The sequence below is a fragment of the Mustela putorius genome, unplaced genomic scaffold (assembly GCF_011764305.1).
Source record: "Mustela putorius furo isolate JIRA1106 unplaced genomic scaffold, ASM1176430v1.1 tig00537350_pilon_pilon_pilon, whole genome shotgun sequence".
NCBI classification, from domain to species: Eukaryota; Metazoa; Chordata; class Mammalia; order Carnivora; family Mustelidae; genus Mustela; species Mustela putorius.
The window spans coordinates 5,738,393-5,757,627 of NW_025422471.1; the positions used below are offsets into that span (position 1 = coordinate 5,738,393).

Genomic DNA, 19,235 nt, shown 5'->3' on the forward strand with positions numbered 1-19,235 from the left:
CCGAGCTGAAGGTAGAGGCTTAACCCACTGAGCCACCTAGGCGCCCTATCTGGGACGTTTTTATGGTACAGGCCTCCAAGGCACACATCACTTGTGTTCACATTTTATTGATTATAATTCAGCCACATGGTCACATTTGGTTGCAAGGAAAGCTGGGAAATGTAGTCTAGTTGTGTACCTAATAAAAAGAGGGAAACATGGGTTTTGAGGGACATCTGACATATTTGGTGTATATTTTAAAATGTAAGGCCTAGAGAAATTGAGTGCCTTGCCAAAAGTCACACAGCATAGAGTCCAATTTCTCCCTACAATATTACATTTCTTACCTTTTGCCTCCAAAACAATCTCCAAGTCTGTGGATATAGCATCCATACTGTGTTCCAGACAGAAGAGCTGACCCTTTAGTTTGGTTTTGAGAGGAAAGCACGACATTCAGAAAATACATTTAATAGACCTAACCATATCTCACCTCTTTCTGTTATCTTAAAAGAAAATCTGGAATTATGGAAGAAGAGTCAATTTACATGACATTAAAATTAAAGTTTAGCAACAATTGGTTGTTTTAACTAAGGAAGAAAGAGAATTTCTTGTTTGACCTGTCAGTGAACCATTGAATCAAAAGAATCAAATCATGGCTCCTCTGTGAGAATAAAGTATAAGTAGATAAGTCAGTTTTTTCCAATCATTGAAGAAAAGCAAGGCATTCTAGTTTAGTAAATGTGAGTTAGACCAACCCGAAATATGTGTCCCCAAACAAATGTTATAAACAAAATATTTCAAATACTAGGTAACATAAAGTAAATAGGATAGTAAAGTAAATAGGGTATCCTGATAGTTCAGAAAATTGGCTAAATCTCAAAGTTTTAGCCAACAGATGGTAAGTACTTCATGATCTGAATAGATGTCCTGGATAGATCTCTGAAGCATGTGCTTAACAAGTGACTGTATAGATCTGTGAGTATCACTCATCTCTAGTCTGTATTAAAAAGGGCTAGAGGGTGTGTGTGTGTGGCTCAGTGGGTTAAGGGCTTTGCCTTCAGCTCGGTTCATGATCCTGGAGTCCTGGGATGGAGCCCCGCATGGGGCTCTCTGCTCAGCAGGAGCCTGCTTCCCTTCCTCTCTCTCTGCTTGCCTTTCTGCCTACTTGTGATCTCTGTCAAATAAATAAAATAAAAATCTTTTTTAAAAAGGGCTAGAGATTAATCAAGTGAGTTCTCTAAAGGGAATTTTTAGGGGTAGAGAATACTGTGGCATTTTTTCTCCCTCTGACACATGGGAAGGAAAACAGAGGAATGGGAGAAGGTTGTTCATTCCCTATTCCCCGAGACAAGTGAGGGAGGACTCAAAAGAACCATCTAGGAAATTAAATCTGTTTGCAAAACAAGGAGATTTGTACTACCTCTTGTTTGGAAAACACTGACGGCAGGAACTAGACTGGCATGTTTCCTCTGCTGGTGAGGCAAGGATGGAAGAGCCAGCAGTTGGTTAAGCTGTCCACCATAATTTGGTGGTAGTCACACATTCAGTAGTCTTCCTGCAGGCCAAATGAGCCCATGAAGGAGACAGCCAGGATTGGGTTTTCTCATGACCCAGCCCAATGGGCTAAATACCGGGGCAAGAGAAACCCAGCAGAAGATCCTGGATCAGGCGAGCATCCTGCACCATGGGACATATCTGAAGAAATCTCCAGGGTCCTCCACTGGGATCATTGGCCTCAGGTGGTTATCCCTACCTTGTCCTTGGCTTCCAGCTTTCTTTCTGCTAAGACTTCATATCTGGCATCTCTCATCCATCTCTCTCTTTCCAGGTGTCTGTCTGCCTTGCTTCTTTTGTCTGTGGAGGTGAAAGTACAAGTAAATTTTAGGAATTCTTCCAGGTAATTCTGGTGCTATTTAATTGCACAAAATGGATGATCTTCACATAGGCTTTCTGATTTTCTTTCATTAGGTTGATTAACATTTTAGTGTGTTTTTGATTTTTCCCTTTTCTGATTCAATGTTGCTACACATTTGCAGTGGGTTCAAGTATTTTTGGTAAGTCAGTACATGAGTATTTCCTGCTTAATTTGAAGTGAGAGAAAAACAAATTGGTGATTTAGGGAATTCTTTTGGCTTCTGATGTGTTATAATCTCTCTGTTGTGGAGAAAAGGGTCTCAGATCTAAAAGGACATTCTGTATCTTCTGCCTTGTTATGCTTTTGTCCTCACTAGAACGCATCCCTCAGATTGGGGGCTGGGTATTGGTGAGATCTTTTTAATGTATTTGTGACTTTCTTCTCAGTGCTGCCTGGGGGAATAGGAAAAGGAGACATAACATTCCCAAGAGCCTTTATTTTCTCAAATATAATAGGGTACCATCATTAAGATCAACATTTTTAGATTTACGACAGCATTTGTAAACAATTGACACACATTTAATGATTGGGAAAAGGCAAACTAAATCCAATAAAAATTTTATCATTTTCTTGTCCTTTTAAGGTTAGTAGATGTAAATAGAACCATTTAAGTCTAAAATTCTTTAATTTGATAAATTAAAATTGCTGCTCGACATAATATAGTAAAGACTATTTACTAAATTAACGTGTTCTTCTCCTCAGAAAATGCAGTTTAAACATTTGTACATTAAAATAAAGAATATTCTTGTCGAATTCTGATGAATACAGCAGCTGTAAAATAAAACTAAACACCTTTCCTTCTTTTTGAAATATTCTCTTTGGTAAAGAAAATTGGATGTTTAAGATTTTTTTTCTCCTCTTAGTTCTTTTAATAATGTATCATGGGAGAATATGGAAATTGTGTTCTAAGGAGGGTCTCTGAATAACTTGAAAATAAAAGAGTGATTTATACAGCTTCTTCTTTTTTCTTTTTTTAAGATTTTAGTTATTTATTTGACAGAGGGAGAGATCACAAGTAGACAGAGAGGCAGGCAGAGAGAGGGAGAAGCAGGCTCCCTGCCGAGCAGGGAGTCGGATGTGGGGCTCGATCCCAGGACCTGAGATCATGACCTGAGCCGAAGGCAGATGCTTAACCGACTGTGCCACCCAGATGTCCCTATACAACTTTTTAAGAAGAACGCAGGGAAGATATTTGAGAAGAAAGAACCAGTTTTGTCTGATTGTTAAACTCTCTATACTGTAATAGGCCCACAGAACAGAGCCACTGCATTTCATAATTTTTGGAGGCACCACTGACATCATAGTTCATATGAAAGTTGTCCTATGGAGTTGTATGGTATTGTGGGGTGTGCTGTCCAAGCCACATGGCTGCTTGTGAATTCCCTACCTTAGAATCTTTTTTCTATTACCTTTAGAATAATAAGAGTAAAAACAAAAATAAGAGAAGGAAATGTCTTTTCGTGTCCAGTAAATTTTAGCTTCTTTTCATTGAAGCATAAAGAAGTTAGGGAGGAAACCTCAAAAGGACTGCGCCTCAGGTACAGCCGGGAGAGCTGTCAGGAGGGCTGGTTGGCTTGAAAAATAACTGGGGGAAGCAAATGAGATGTGTGGGCCTGGCAAGAGAAGAAACAATCCTGCCGGTGCCAAAACAATGACAGCTGGCATCCCAGGGGCTTTGCTATGGATGAGAGCACTCAGAATTGGGCAAATTCTCCATTTCCAATTATGGGTGGCAACTTTAATGGTCAGCTGCTGGTCATTCTGGACCAGATCCCCAATAGGTAGACACTGTTCACTCTTCATTTTTAGATCTTCTCTCCCCACTTCCTTCTCTCTCCACAATACTGACATTTCATATTGAAAAGTGGACTAGATGGGGCATCTGGGTGGCTCAGTGGGTTAGGCCTCTGCCTTCGGCCTCAGGTCATGATCTCAGGGTCCTGGGATCGAGCCGCTGCGCATGGGGCTCTCTGCTCAGCAGGGAGCCTGCTTCCCCCTCTCTCTCTGCCTGCCTCTCTGCCTACTTGTGATCTCTCTGTCAAATAAATAAATAAAATCTTTAAAAAAAAAAAAAAAGAAAGAAAAGTGGACTAGAATAAATTAAGTTACTTATAGTTGGCCATATTGGTTTTTCGTCTTCAGCTTTTATGTTGGTAGGAGGATGAGGGAAGAAAAGGTTGAACAGACTTGCTTTGATGTTATAAAATGCCGGTGGTGTAAATTCAAAATGTAAAGTATCGACCTTGAATAAATAACATAAGATTTAATATAATGTTTTCTATTTGCAAAATGTCCAAGACAAGCCGTCTTTGGTTTATGAAAATTTTAGTTGTCTTATTTTTCTTCTGTGGCTCATACTAAGTTTCCCAGCTTATGGTTTTTGCTACTGGAGTCTCTTCAGCAATGCCAATTCTAATGGTCTCTCTCTCCTCATAAAATGGTGTTCTCTCAAAGCTCACTGAGGAAGGGGAGTTGGGAATATAGGAACAAACTCACCTTTATGTATAGTGGGCTCATATTATTGCCAGTCAGAGCTATATCCTTCATAGGGAGTTTGTATCATATGAAAATCTGTTTATTTTGCTTGATGGTATAGGCAAGATGGAGCTTTTGGTTATGATAGATTTAAGTAATATCAACAAGTATGTCTTTTGAGTTATTTTCCCAGGGGAGATGATGCATTTTTCTAGAACAGATCACATTTATTCTTTGTTGCACTTCTCTGATCCCAGTAGCATGTGTTTGTGAGATACCTGGGTGCATGTGAGTCTGGAATTCCTGGTGTTAATCTCAGCACCACTGCTTTTGAAAGGTGATGTTGACTCTCTTTGGTTTTACTATTTTCAGGATTTTAGATTTCATCTAACTGCCATTGTAGCTCAGTGGTTTCTCCTCTTAGAAATTAACAACTCTGTAATACTTGGCTATTTGGATTCTTAGTGGAATTATCTATCACAGTCCATCTCATGGTGATACAGTGTCCTGTGTCATTTTTTTCTGTTCCTAGTCCCGATACTAGCCTGTGCCTAGATCTCCCTATAAAATATTTCCTGAAAAGAGAATTAATTGTCCCCTCCTTACTTGGGACTTCTCTATTGCTTGATATAAACGTTATAATGATGCAGACCAAACCCCTGCCCCTACTTCCCAACGCCCTACTTCTTTTTTGTTACTTTTCTATGTAGGAGATGATACACAATATTCTATAAGAGATGACAAAAAAAAAAATCATTCGAAGTGATCATTTAGAAAATAAATCAGTCAGGAACAGTAGGGCAACAATGACTCAGGGAGTCAGTAAAAATGTAGGAGAAGCGTATTTTATTCCAAAAGATAATTAAATAATGGTCACTATAGATGAACAGGAATATTTTCTTTTTCTTTTTGTTTGATGTTTTTACTAAAAGAATTTCAAAATAATTTACGAGCATACATTAATAATTAGTTCTCTGCACACCCCCATTTTTGAAGGCTTAAATTGAGGCAGATGGATAATGATTGATTTATTCAAAGCACTCAGCATGTCAGTGGTTGAATTTTGTTGAGATCCCTTTCACTGTAGACCACACCGCTTCTAATGACCTATGTATAATTCATCTCAGCTTCGTCTGAATTAGGAGCTGACATTTTTTGGTAACACAAATCATAGCTCCTTGTCAGTAAAAGAACCTTGGTGTGGGAAACTCAGACTGCTAGGAAGCTCAGTATGCTGCTAACTTTGTTGTTTTTGTACAGATTTGAGAGAATCTAATAGTTTGCCACCTTTATGTTGGCACATGCAAGCATATGTTTATTGATGAAGTTGATTTTTCTTCAACCCAGGTATTTCCTGGGCAAGAAGGAAAGGAGATCATTCTAGGATTTTCTCCCAGATGGTTCAACATGAATTAACAATAAAAATGCATTAAAAATGCTTTCAGTTCAATATTTTTTTCAGTACTGATCTTAGAATGGTAACTATGAGCCTAAAAACCAGAATCAGGTGGTTTTATTTCAATTTCTTCAACATCTTTTTGGAATTTTAAAAATCTTTTCTCTCTTCAGCTGTGTGACCCTTCTTTTTTAGTCTCTCTCTGTTGTGAGTGTGAATACTTGTGCTCAAAAGCCCAGTTTTCCTTCTTTCATGTGCCGAAGTCCTTGATTTGAAGAACTTTTGAGATCAAGCTGAGCCATGCACATGTAACAGGATGAAAACATGATCCAGAGAAGACCAAGGGATATTGGAAGACATATTTGAATGTTGATTCTAAATGTTAACCAGATATTTCATCTTTCTACAGCATAAGAAATAAACTTATAATTACATCTTGACTTGGACAAAATAATGTCTACCCTGAATACTAAAAATTGTAGCTAGAAACGTTCTAGATGTTTGCCACATATACTTTGCTGCATAGTATTTTCTAACAGATATGCTTTCTTTGAAGGACTTGGTTGGTTTTATGGTTTTTTTTTTTTTTTTCATAAAATAGTTTTTTACTTGGGGCACTTGGGTGGCTCAGTGGGTTATGCATCTGACTTCAGCTTGGGTCATGATTAAGCTCCCCATCAGGCTCTGCACTTACTGGGGAGTCTGCTTCTCCCTCTTTCTCTGTCTTCTGCTGCCCCTTACCCCACTTGGGCTCTCTCTAAAAAATAAACAAAATTTTAAAAAAATAATAATTTTTTACTGTATAGCCTGAGAAATATTCATGATTAAATTCCACTAAAATTTAGAAGTCTTTATAGATACTGCCTAAGTAATTATAGTTGTTTTAACTTATTACAAAACTAAAAAGAAATGGAACTAAAATAATGTAGGTTTAATCATACAGTTTTTTAATAAGACATTGGTTGGTTTTATTTAAATAGAATTCTTATGAATGGGAGTTTTAAAGTGTAACTGTCTTTTTTGGGAAAGAATCAAATCAACAAAGCTGCTATTCAAAAGCTAAATTTAAAAAATCAACCTAGAATGTGTCTTGCTTGTTACGTGTCCGGTACTTTTATATGATCAGTACATGTCTATACCTGTCATTCTCTATAAAGTCATTGATGTTGACAGAGATAACCCTGATGGCCTGGAACATACAAAATCAAAAGAAAGATTATATGATATTTATTACATTCTATTGACTAAGGTAACATGAATGGTAGTATGTTTTTTAAAGACTTTAATAAAAATGGCTGAAATAAGAAAAAGGGGGGAGGAGCTTAGGTTAAGACTAAGATAATTAGAAAATCATCCATAACCTTAAGAGTAAGAAAAAATGAATATCAATGTTTGTCGGAATTTTTTTATTATCTTTTAGCTCTCTAATGTAATATACATGTGGTTATGACAAATAAATAAGATGGGCTTGTTTATTCTTACAGTGTCATATAAATGGACTCCAAAATGGTCCCAGCCAAAAGCAAGAAAAAAAATTAATCAATTCATTCAGGATTATCTGGTATATTACTAATAGGGTGGGAATTAACATTCAAAATCTATGTTCCTTATTAGAACTTATTCCAAGAGATGTTAGGATGCTACCATTTCAATATCTAAATACATTATTTAAATATATTACTATTATAATAAATACTGTACTATAACTATAATATTTAAAGTCATAAGCCAATATTTGGGAGTCAAAATCAAATACTAGCACAATGACTCCCACATGAAATTATATACATTATTTATTGTGCTGATATTTTATAATTGGTTAAAATAAGAAGGCTGGAGCTTAAAATATTTGTCAATAGGACAGAAATTATTATTCAATTCACTAAAACTATGGTATCTAATTAATTACAAATAGAGGTTTAATGCCTCACATATTTTCAAAGATGAATGATACATAGGTAATCTACCTAAACATCCACCATTTTATCCATCTGTCCAGTACTCTAATACTGATAACCATATTCTAATAACAAGAGGATTGTAAGTGCTGAGAAAAACATACAACATTATTTTATCAATTGTATTTTATGTTTACTCTATGTTAGGCACTGGGCTTAGAATTAGGTATATGATAATAAGCACATTAAAAAAAGACAACTTGAAAGCAAAAATATTCAAATTGATTTCATGAGAAACAGGGAACTGATATAAGACAGTAATTGCATTTGTCCATGACATGAATAATTAATCCAAATATCTGTATGAGTTTTATATTATTTAAATAAAAGGATATATTGTTCCATTTTGTGCAGTTGAAGAGAAGTCCTCAGGACAACCTCATGATTTAAATTTTTAAATCATGTTTGTGGCCTTAATTTAGCCAAGTAATCCTGATAGTTGAGTAGATACATAGGAAATACTGCATAAATTGACTGTCTCCATAATTTTATTAAACCCTCTATGGGGCAATGGGATAAGGGTAGTAGACAGAAAGGACAGTATCAATTACATCTCAAAATGCTTAACAAAGCAGCATTTTTGCAAGATAATATTTGATGACTGTCCTTTCCAAGACAGTCCAGGATGTTTTACATTTTTAAATATAACTTAATTATTAACATTGATTTAAATTACACAAGACAATCTAAAGGAAAAGAGCTGACAATTATTTTTTCCTTCTACTCATAATTAAAGATTTGTGAGGGATAATTAAAGTAAAATATAAAATTGTTCACTGGTAGATCAGTCTGTCATTGTCTTCTGTATTTCACCACAAAAAGACATATTGATCGTTTCATAAAATATTTAGAAGTTGAAAGCTTTGAATAATTTTTATGTTCCTGCTGAAAAATAAAATGTTATCAACCATGAAGATATAATGATTGCCTCAAGTTAAACAGGAAAATCAAATTAGTATATATTTATTGAAGACCTTCTACATATAAAGAATCTATATATACTGGGTATAAGTCAATCCTGATTTTTTTATGTTGGCAAAGGGCTTTCAAGTGACCGTGAATCTAAGATCATTACATTTTTGTTGTGCTATGATGCATTCTCTTTGTTATTTGTCTATGAGGTATAGCTGCCATCAAAATGAAAAGATTCATATATGCTACATATAAAATAGCACATGCTAAGCCATATGAAACCAGATGTTGAAAGAATAATGGCTTGCTTAAACTTTGTACTAAATTATTTTTGCAGTGATAGAATTGGCCACTTCCCTGTTTCTCCAATTATAAAATAAAGAGTTTGTAACACCCAATGTCTCTTTGATAAGCATTTTACAAACATGGACTGAAGCCAGAAATATGACTATAATATCATAAGATCTATCAAATTTTCCTTTATTTGGTTTTAATACATAAATGATGGATATTATACTTCTTTTTTAATTAATTAATTTATTTTCAGAAAAACAGTGTTCATTATTTTTTCACCACACCCAGTGCTCCATGCAATTCATGCCCTCTATAATGGTGGGGGGGTGGGAGGTTAGGGTACCAGGTGCCACCACTTCAAACCCCTCAGATTATTTTCCAGAGTCCATAGTCTCTCATGATTCACCTCCCCTTCCAATTTACCCCAACTCCCTTCTCCTCTCTAACACCCCTTGTCCTCCATGATATTTGTTATGCTCCACAAATAAGTGAAACCATGTGATAATTGACTCTCTCTGCTTGACTTACTTCACTCAGCATAATCTCTTCCAGTCTGGTCCATGTTGCTACAAAAGTTGGGTATTCATCCTTTCTGATGGAGGCATAATACTCCATAGTGTATATGGACCACATCTTCCTTATCCATTTGTCCGGTGAAGGGCATCTTGGTTCTTTCCATAGTTTGGTGACCGTGGCCATTGCTGTTATAAACATTGGGGTACAGATGGCCCTTCTTTTCACGACATCTGTATCTTTGGGGTAAATACCCAGGAGTGCAATTGCAGGGTCATAGGGAAGTTCTATTTTTAATTTCTTGAGGAATCTCCACACTGTTCTCCAAAGAGGCTGCACCAACTTGCATTCCCACCAACATTGGAAGAGGGTTCCCCTTTCTCCACATCCTCTCCAACACATGTTGTTTCCTGTTTTGTTAATTTTGGCCATTCTAACTGGTGTAAGGTAATATCTCAATGTGGTTTTAATTTGAATCTCCCTGAGGGCTAGTGATGATGAACATTTTTTTATGTGTCTGCTAGCCATTTGTATGTCTTGATTGGAGAAGTGTCTGTTCATATCTTCTGCCCATTGTTTGATATGTTTGCCTGTTTCATGTGTGTTGAGTTTGAGGAGTTCATTATAGATCCTGGATATCAACCTTTTGTCTGTAGTGTCATTTGCAAATATCTTCTCCCATTCCGTGGGTTGCCTCTTTGTTTTCTTGACTGTTTCCTTTGCTGTGCAGAAGCTTTTGATTTTGATGAAGTCCCAAAAGTTTATTTTCGCTTTTGTTTCCTTTGCCTTTGGAGACATATCTTGAAAGAAGTTGCTGTGGCTGATATCAAAGAGATTACTGCCTATGTTCTCCTCTAGGATTCTGATGTATTCCTGTCTCATGTTGAGGTCTTTTATCCATTTTGAGTTTATCTTTGTGTATGGTGTAAGAGAATGGTCGAGTTTCATTCTTCTACATATAGCTGTCCAGTTTTCCCAGCACCATTTATTGAAGAGACTGTCTTTTTTCCACTGTATATTTTTTCCTGTTTTGTCGAAGATTAATTGACCATAGAGTTGAAGGTCCATATCTGGGCTCTCTACTCTGTTTTATTGGTCTATGTGTCTGTTTTTATGCCAATACCATGCTGTCTTGGTGATCATAGCTTTGTAATAAAGCTTGAAATCAGGTAACGTGATGCCCCCAGGTTTATTTTTGTTTTTCTTATCCAATATTTTCTGCAGACACTTTTATAGAAACTTGGGCAAAACAGATTATCTTATTACACTTCATTAAGAAATAGAAACATTTCTTAAAAGTGACTGGATGTGCATGTAGCATCTGTACTCCATCTTAGTATTCCACAAATAAAAACTATACCTGATATTCCACAATTTTGTTTGAATGCTTGGTGGTCATTGTATTGACTAAGATTGTGACTAAGCAGTAACAGCATCAAGTAGCAAGTATAAGGGAAAATTGTGCCATTTATGATTAGTCCTGGTGCTACTTCTCTTAGTAGTTTTTTTCCTCAAAAGAGTAATGCATGGGATGGGTGTATCTAAGACTCTATACTAGAAGTTCTCAGAAATTTTAAGAAGTGCTAATTTTTATTTCCATGAAGATGTGAAATTTCTTTTCCGAGGAATAAGGGAGGTCCTAGACAGTTTGGCAGGTGGGAAAGCAGGTAGTGAAATTTGTCAAATGACACCAAGAATGGTGCCTGATTGGAGATCAATCAGGTAAATTATCAATATATATGGACAGAGCCCAACTGACTTGTTGGAAACTTTTGTCCCATGCTATGGTATGTCATATTTTTGGAAATAATATTTTATTTCATAGGCAATAGCCTATAGAACTTTGGTGAAAACATTTTATTAAATACATATTTAAAAACATATAAATCTGGAAAACTCACTTTCCTTTCCTTTCCTTTCCTTTCTCTTTCTTTCTTCCTCTCTCCCTTCCTTTCTTCCTTCCCTCCTCCTTTCCTTCCTTCCGCTAGCATTTATTTGGAACCCATTTTGTCCAAGAAGCACTAAGATCTAAAGCATTCAGAAATATCTAAAAGATCTAAAGAACATGATTCATATCTTGGGGGAAATGTAGGATGCATATACCTGTAGTACAAAGTAGGCCATCATTATCACTGCATTAGGATGAAGTCCTATGAAGAGTCAGAGGTCAGGGGAGTATTTTCCAGCTTTAATGGTCAGGAACCAGTCCTTTCTGCAAGGTGTCCATTTATTTATTTCTTATTTATGTATTTATTTATTTATTTACTTACTTATTTATTCATTTGGCAGAGAGAGAGCACACACAAGCAGGGGGAATGACAGTCAGAGGGAGAAGCAGACTCCCAGAAGTACATGGAGCCTTATGAGGGACTTAATCCCAGAACCCCGGAATCATGACCTGAGCCAAAGGCAGATGCTTAACTGACTGAGCCATCCAGGGGCCCTTTGCAAGGTGTCTTTATTCCTTTTAATGTACCAGGATATTTATTTATTTATTTATTTTAAAAGATTTTACTTATTTATTTGACAGACAAAGATCACAACTGGCAGAAAGGCAGGCAGAGAGAGGGGGGAAGCAGGCTCCCTGCTGAGCAGAGAGCCCGATGGACCCAGGACCCTGGGATCATGACCTGAGCTGAAGGCAGAGGTTTAACCCACTGAGTCACCCAGGCACCCCTACCATGATATTTAGAAACAATATCTGACATGGGATACTGCTGCTTGCTCTTGATACCTTTCAGTGGATGGAGCAAGGGAATCTAAGTATAAATATAAATATAAAATGTGCAATAAGCACAGTTTTAAAAAGATTTATTTATCAGAGAGAGATAGAGAGAGAGAGAGCTTGAGAATGTGAGCAGAAGAAAGAGAAGAAAGAGAGAGAGCGATCAGACTTAAGCAGACTCCACGCTGAGCATGGAGCCTGACAGGGGGCTTGATCTCATGACCTTGAGATCAAGACTTGAGCCAGAATCAAGAGCCGGATGCTTAGCTAACTGAGCCACTCAGGCACCTTGCAAGCACATTTTAATCTCTATTTTAAAATCTATATGTATATATTTAAAACCGTCAGTTTATATTGATACCTCCAATTCCAATTCAAACTCTAGGCTTCTCTCTAGAGTTCTTATTTTTCTTATTGTAACTTCCTTCCCTAGCACTGAGAAACTTGGCTCTCATTGTCATTGATATCATTAGATCAGTATCCCCTGTATATAATCAGTCTTCCTTTGCAGCTCCTAGTCCCTCCCACATGCAGAGGGTTTCCTTATCCCACCCTTGCTCTGACATTCTGTAACCAGCCACCTTACCATGGGATACTCTACCCACCCTAGCCAGGCCACAATACCCTGCATCGTCAGGTCAGCTGACATGTGGGTTGCTCAATAAAAATTTGATTGATTAACATACTCAATAGCACAATATTTATGGCTTTCATAGAGCAGCATATTGTCACAAGAAAGCAGCTTCCTGTACTCACAATTCTAGGCTTTATTTCTGTGTTAAAATCACATTGTGTTAGTGTCAAACTCAAGTCCAGTTATTTCATTCCAGACAACAGAAAATGAATTATGCAAATACATTTTGGATGATGAGGTTTGAAAAGGCCCAGGATCAATGAAGAGAGAGAAAAATTTTCTGTTGATATTTTATTTTATTTTATTATTATTTTTTAAAGATTTTATTTATTTATCTGACAGACAGAGATCACAAGAGGGCACAGAGGCCGGCAGAGAGAGAGTGGGAAGCAGGCTTCTTGCCAAGCAGAGAGCCCCATGTGGGGCTCAACCCCAGAACCCTGGGATCATGATTTGATCCGAAGGCAGAGGCTTTAACCCACTGAGCCACCTGGTGCCCCTCTGTTGATATATATAATTTTTGTCTTTCTCCGACTGACTTATTTCTTTATTTCTTTTTTTTTAATTAATTTTTTATTTTTTATAAACATATATTTTTATCCCCAGGGGTACAGGTCTGTGAATCACCCGGTTTACACACTTCACAGCACTCACCAAAGCACACACTCTCCCCAATGTCCATAATCCCACCCCCTTCTCCCAAACCCCCTCCCCCCAGCAACCCTCAGTTTGTTTTGTGAGATTAAGAGTCACTTATGGTTTGTCTCCCTCCCAATCCCATCTTGTTTCATTTATTCTTCTCCTACCCACTTAAGCCCTCATGTTGCATCACCACTTCCTCATATCAGGGGGATCATATGATAGTTGTCTTTCTCTGCTTGACTTATTTCGCTAAGCATGATACGCTCTAGTTCCATCCATGTTGTCGCAAATGGCAAGATTTCATTTCTTTTGATGGCTGCGTAGTATTCCATTGTGTATATATATACCACATCTTCTTGATGCATTCATCTGTTGATGGACATCTAGATTCTTTCCATAGTTTGGCTATTTTCAACTTTTTGAGTAACCATAGCTTTATTAAAAAAAAAAAAAAAGCCTCTTTATTCTCCTCTTTGTATCCTTTGCATTATTTTACATTGTTATCTTCAAGCATCCTGTATATTAGTGTTTTGTTTTGTTTATTTGTTTGTTTTACAGGCCAGGGAGAATTCAATTATTTAACGAGTCAGTTTAAAATATCAACAAAGGACCCTCCTACACTGTTGGTGGGAATGCAAGCTGGTGCAGTCACTCTGGAAAACAGCATGGAGGTTCCTCAAAATGTTGAAAATAGAACTGCCCTATGACCCAGCAATTGCACTATTGGGTATTTACCCTAAAGATACAAACGTAGTGATCCAAAGGGGCACGTGCACCAGAATGTTTATAGCAGCAATGTCCACTGACAGTTGAATGAATAAAGAAGATATGTGTGTGTGTGTGTGTCTACACACACACAACAGAATACTATGCAGCTATCAAAAGAAATGAAATCTTGCCATTTACAATGATGTGGATGGAATTAGAGGGTATTATGCTGAGTAAAATAAATCAATCAGAGAAAGGCAATTATCATATGATCTCCCTGATATGAGGAATTTGAGAGGCAGAGTGAGGAGTTTGGATGGTAGGGAAGGAAAAAATGAAACAAGATGGGATCAGGAGGGAGACAAACCATAAGAGACTCTTAATCTCACAAAACAAACTGAGGGTTGCTGGGGGGGGGGCGGGTAGGGAGAGAGTGGTTGGGTTATGGACATTGGGGAGGGTATGTGCTATGGTGAGTGCTGTGAAGTGTGTAAGCCTGACGAGTCACAGACCTGTACTCCTGGGGCAAATAATACATTATATGTTAATAAAAATAATTAATAAAAGAAAAAAAAAGCTATGGTTAATTCATGGTATTTCCCAGCCATAACTTTATCTACAAGTAGACAGAGAAAAGTGAGAAAGAATTTATTCTTAATTAATCTTGTAAAGTTTAAATATAGGCAAAAGTGTTCTGCTATGGAAAAAAATAGTAGGAAATTAAGATCTATTAAAAATATTTGCATTATATATGTATATTTTTAAAGGTTTTTATTTACTTATTTGACAGAGATCACAAGTAGGCAGAGAGGCAGGCAGAGAGAGTGGGGGAAGCAGGCTCCCCGCCGAGCAGAGAGCCCAATGAGGGGTTCGATGCTGGGCTCGATCCCAGGACCCAGGGATTATGACCTGAGCGGAAGGCAGAGGCTTTAACCCACTAAGCCACCCAGGTGCCCCTGCATTATATATTTTTAAACTAAGTTATGACTTGGGAAACAGACTGATATAGGTTGCAATCATATGCTAATAACAAATAATCAGATTCTGTAAACCATAGCAATATGGATCAGTGTATGTTACTTGTGAAGTATCAGTGACTTGGTGATGGCCAGTAGACTGATGTCAATTCATTGAGGACAAAGGAGTCTATGATTGTTGATTTTTCAAGGATATCCCCATTGTGCTGTTCTTTGCCCTGACAGACTCAGTTTGCTTGAAGTATAATTATTAGCAGCACCCTTTTTTATTCTGGAAAGTATTCCAGAGTGGGTGATAAATTATATGGTTATCCTAACTTTAGATAGAATTTGAAGAGAGGAAGCCGAGGGATCTCTCAGCAGTTCTTGTCCCTTTGACCTACAGGAAATAGGCAATTTTAAGTAAAGCCACATAGGCCTAGTTCCACTCTGGACTAAATATGAATGCAAATTGGACCAATCAGCAGTATTTTACTCCAGCTGTAACTTCTGGGTGGTCTTCAAAGAAAACCCCATTTAGAGTGTGTTTCAGCAATGCAAAGGAAATTTCACAGACTGCTAAAACGAGGGTGGGAGGTCTACAGTTGAAAGAGAGGGTTTCAATCACTGTATTAAGGACAGCGGGAGAAAAGCTTTTCTAGCTACAGCTGCCACCTGAAACTTTGGCCACTAGTTACTCACTAATATACATTGTTCACAGCATTCTACTATTTCCCTATAATATCTAGGCAAATTCTGAACACTGTGTTATTCAAGGTGATGTCATGGATTAAAAATGTAATTTAGTACTTTTTGTCCACAGTATTCAGTGTTGACAAAATACACTGTCAATGCTGTCTTTTGTGTTTTGAAGGGAAAACAAGCTTTAATAGGATTTCACACTTCAGTTGTGTGATCCAATGTTAATATAGTATGCTCAGGTGCAAAATTATTAGTAATATAATACTTTCACATTGAGTATTAAGATAGGAATGGGATTTCTGTCAAGATTAACTGAAAAATGCAAGACTTGATTGTGATACATAATACAAAGTTTTAAAGACCACCTTCTTTGATCACATCCATGGAAAGAAAATTCTATGTATACAAATAAGGAATATTTGATGAAACAACACTTGATCATAATGATGGTATGAGAACTTTAATCCATTTTGGATGAAATGAGGAAAATATACAATGAAGTTGTGTCAAGACATGAAGAATGAACAAGTAAGTTCAAAAGACGAGAGGAAGAAAAATAAATCAAAACAAGGAAGAAAGAAAAGATAGTGGCTGAGAGTCCCCAAAAATGAAATAAAAAGGGAAACCAGCAAAAAATTTGAATCAACATCACCTTTACGTTTAAAAATACAGATTCTTGGGGCGCCTGGGTGGCTCAGTGGGTTAAGCTGCTGCCTTCGGCTCAGAGTCCTGGGATCGATTCCCACATCGGCCTCTCTGCTCAGCAGGGAGCCTGCTTCCCTTCCTCTCTCTCTCTGCCTGCCTCTCTGCCTACTTGTGATCTCTCTCTCTCTCTGTCAAATAAATAAATAAATAAATCTTAAAAAAAATACAGATTCTTGGGGTGCCTGGGTGGCTCAATGGGTTAAAGCCTCTGCCTTCAGCTCAGGTCATGATCCCAGGGTTCTGGGTTCGAGCCCCGCAATGGGCTCTCTGCTCAGCAGGGAGCCTGCTTCCTCTCTCTCTGAATGCTTCTCTGCCTTCTTGTGATCTCTGTCAAATAAATAAATAAATAATCTAAAAAAAAATACAGATTCTCAATGTGAGGGTGTGTGGTCACAGCCTTTACTTATCCTAGGCAGTCAATCGGCAACTTGCTTGAAAAAAGCAAATGATCGATGAGCTGGGGAAGACTCTGTAAGTCATTCTCCACTTTCAGAAAATAATTCGAGGGGAATGTCCAGTCTTGGGCCAGTGATATCCTCATCAATAAAAGGACAGCTTTGTAATTAATTGTCTTGCTGCTGTGAATGCTACAGAGTGGTTTCCAAAGAATACCGTATTCTCCCTCCCCACCCTGATCCTTGACCATATTATTCTTGCAATAGAAGTTGCTTAGACCTCATTTCTGGGCATCAGTTAGCTCAGGTATGGTAGCCAGGACAGGAAGGGTAGAGTGCAAGATAAGGAGATAAGATGTGCTGAGTTTTAAGAAACAGGCTGTAGCAATTGTCTTTCCTCTTGAACCTTCCCTCAGTAACACTAATTCTTCTTCTGTAAAGAGTGAATCATGAGGAGTAAAGAAATCTTGGCTCCAAGGACTGCAGTTCTGAGTCTTCCTAACCCGAAGAAAAATTTGACCACTTTTAATCTACTTTAAAACACTGACAGTGCAGATTGGAACAGAAGGTTGGAAGAACAGGACAAGGACCCTGGAATTTCTAAAAGCCCTTATGTGATGGAGTAGGATTAAAGGATTATCAGGCAAGGTGGAGGGAGTGGAGAAGATGGACAAGAAAAGGGTATGAAGCAATAGAAGACAGGGGGAGTCCCGATGGTGGAATCCAGGAACACTATACTTACAATGAAAGGGAAGATTGCAGTATTCATATGAGATGTCACACAAATACGGTGAAAAATGTAAAAATCAGAATTTAATTTCAGGCAGGGTTGTATGGTTAGGATTGGATTGTCATAATTCTCAGAGTTATTTTGAATATAACCAGGGAAGGCCACGCTCTTCCCTTTCACAGAAGAATAATGCAGTTTTTGATTTATTTGTGCCTCTCAAAATTTGTTGGGATGTTGGTCAAATTCAATTCTTTTTCCTGAACTTAACTTTAATTAATGTTATAGTTTTAAAATGACAAACAAGATCATCTCTTATCTCACAAATGAGATACAAATATGCATAAAATTGGTTTTCACAAGTCTTTTAAAATTTGTCATAGGTCTTCCTTTTAACTTACGTGGATTCAAATATGTCATGAGCCCATAATGTCTCCAAACACAATGCCTATAATCACATCTTTAGCCTATTCTAGGCATGTTAACTCTATTTATCCCATACACTTTCAGCATTAATAAAATAATTTCATTTGATTTCAGAATAAAATCTAAATCCTTAAATAAAATAGAGAATAGGTAATATACAGGCTAAAGAATGTAATGTACATAATACATAATATCATATGTAATAGATATTATAGATATTATATGAAATGTTAAATAAACAATAATACCCTTTAGGAAACAAATCTATTGATTTTACTCTATGCAAGGCCTAAAAAGACCCACTGCTCTCTTTGTCCCATTCATTCATTCATTCATTCAGTTCTAATTGAGGGTTTTCTGTGCCATGTGCTTAAAAAAAAGTGTTGGGAGGAATTACAAATGTTTGGCAAAACCACTGTTTTAAATACTAAGATATTTAGCAAATCTTAGTTCAATGAAAGAATGCATTTTCAAGATTTTTTCTACATAAACTTACAACTTGATTTTATCATGACCTATTTGTATTCCCAAATATCCAAGAAAGAACAAAATATAAGCAAAACCAAATGATTGGTCTAACATATTATATTTTACCTATATTGGTCCATGCACTGGATAAATTATGAAAGGTACTAATTCTTTTTTCTAAATACAAAGGGACAAAGGGATTTTGTATTCTTCTACAACCAGTTTTGTTTTAAAACTAATCACGTGATGTGGTGAGCACTGGGTATTACAGGCACCTGATGAATAACTGAATACTACATCTAAAACTGATGATGTACTACATGTGGGTTAATTGAATTTTAATTAAAAAAAGAAATAAAACTAATGAGACTTACCAAACAACAAAGGAACAGGAAAATATTTTTAAAAGACAGTTGCCCTAAATTTTCATTGTATGCTGTCTCTTTAAAAATAAACAGGTAATAAACCGTAAAATGAAGGGGCACCTTTGGCTCAGGTCATGATCCCAGGGTCCTGGGATCGAGCCCTACATGGGGCTCCCTGCTCAGTGAGCCTACTTCTCCCTCTCCCATTCTCCCTGCTTGTGTCCCCTCTCTCACTCTCTCTCTGTGTCAAATAAATAAATAAGTAAATAAAATCTTTAAAACAACAAACAAAACCAAAACTGTAGAATCAATACTTTCCCCCTTTTTTGCTGAGCATAAA

At 37.0% G+C, this 19,235-nt stretch overlaps 1 long non-coding RNA gene across 1 annotated transcript in view; it reads right to left on the reverse strand.

Moving 5' to 3' along the window:
- Positions 1 to 1,728: 1,728 nt before the first annotated feature.
- Positions 1,729 to 19,235, reverse strand: part of LOC123390403 — a 151,739-nt gene continuing 134,232 nt past the window's right edge. The window contains exon 3 of the long non-coding RNA XR_006604979.1: positions 1,729 to 1,833. This is a non-coding gene — a long non-coding RNA (uncharacterized LOC123390403). The remainder of the gene's footprint in view (positions 1,834 to 19,235) is intronic.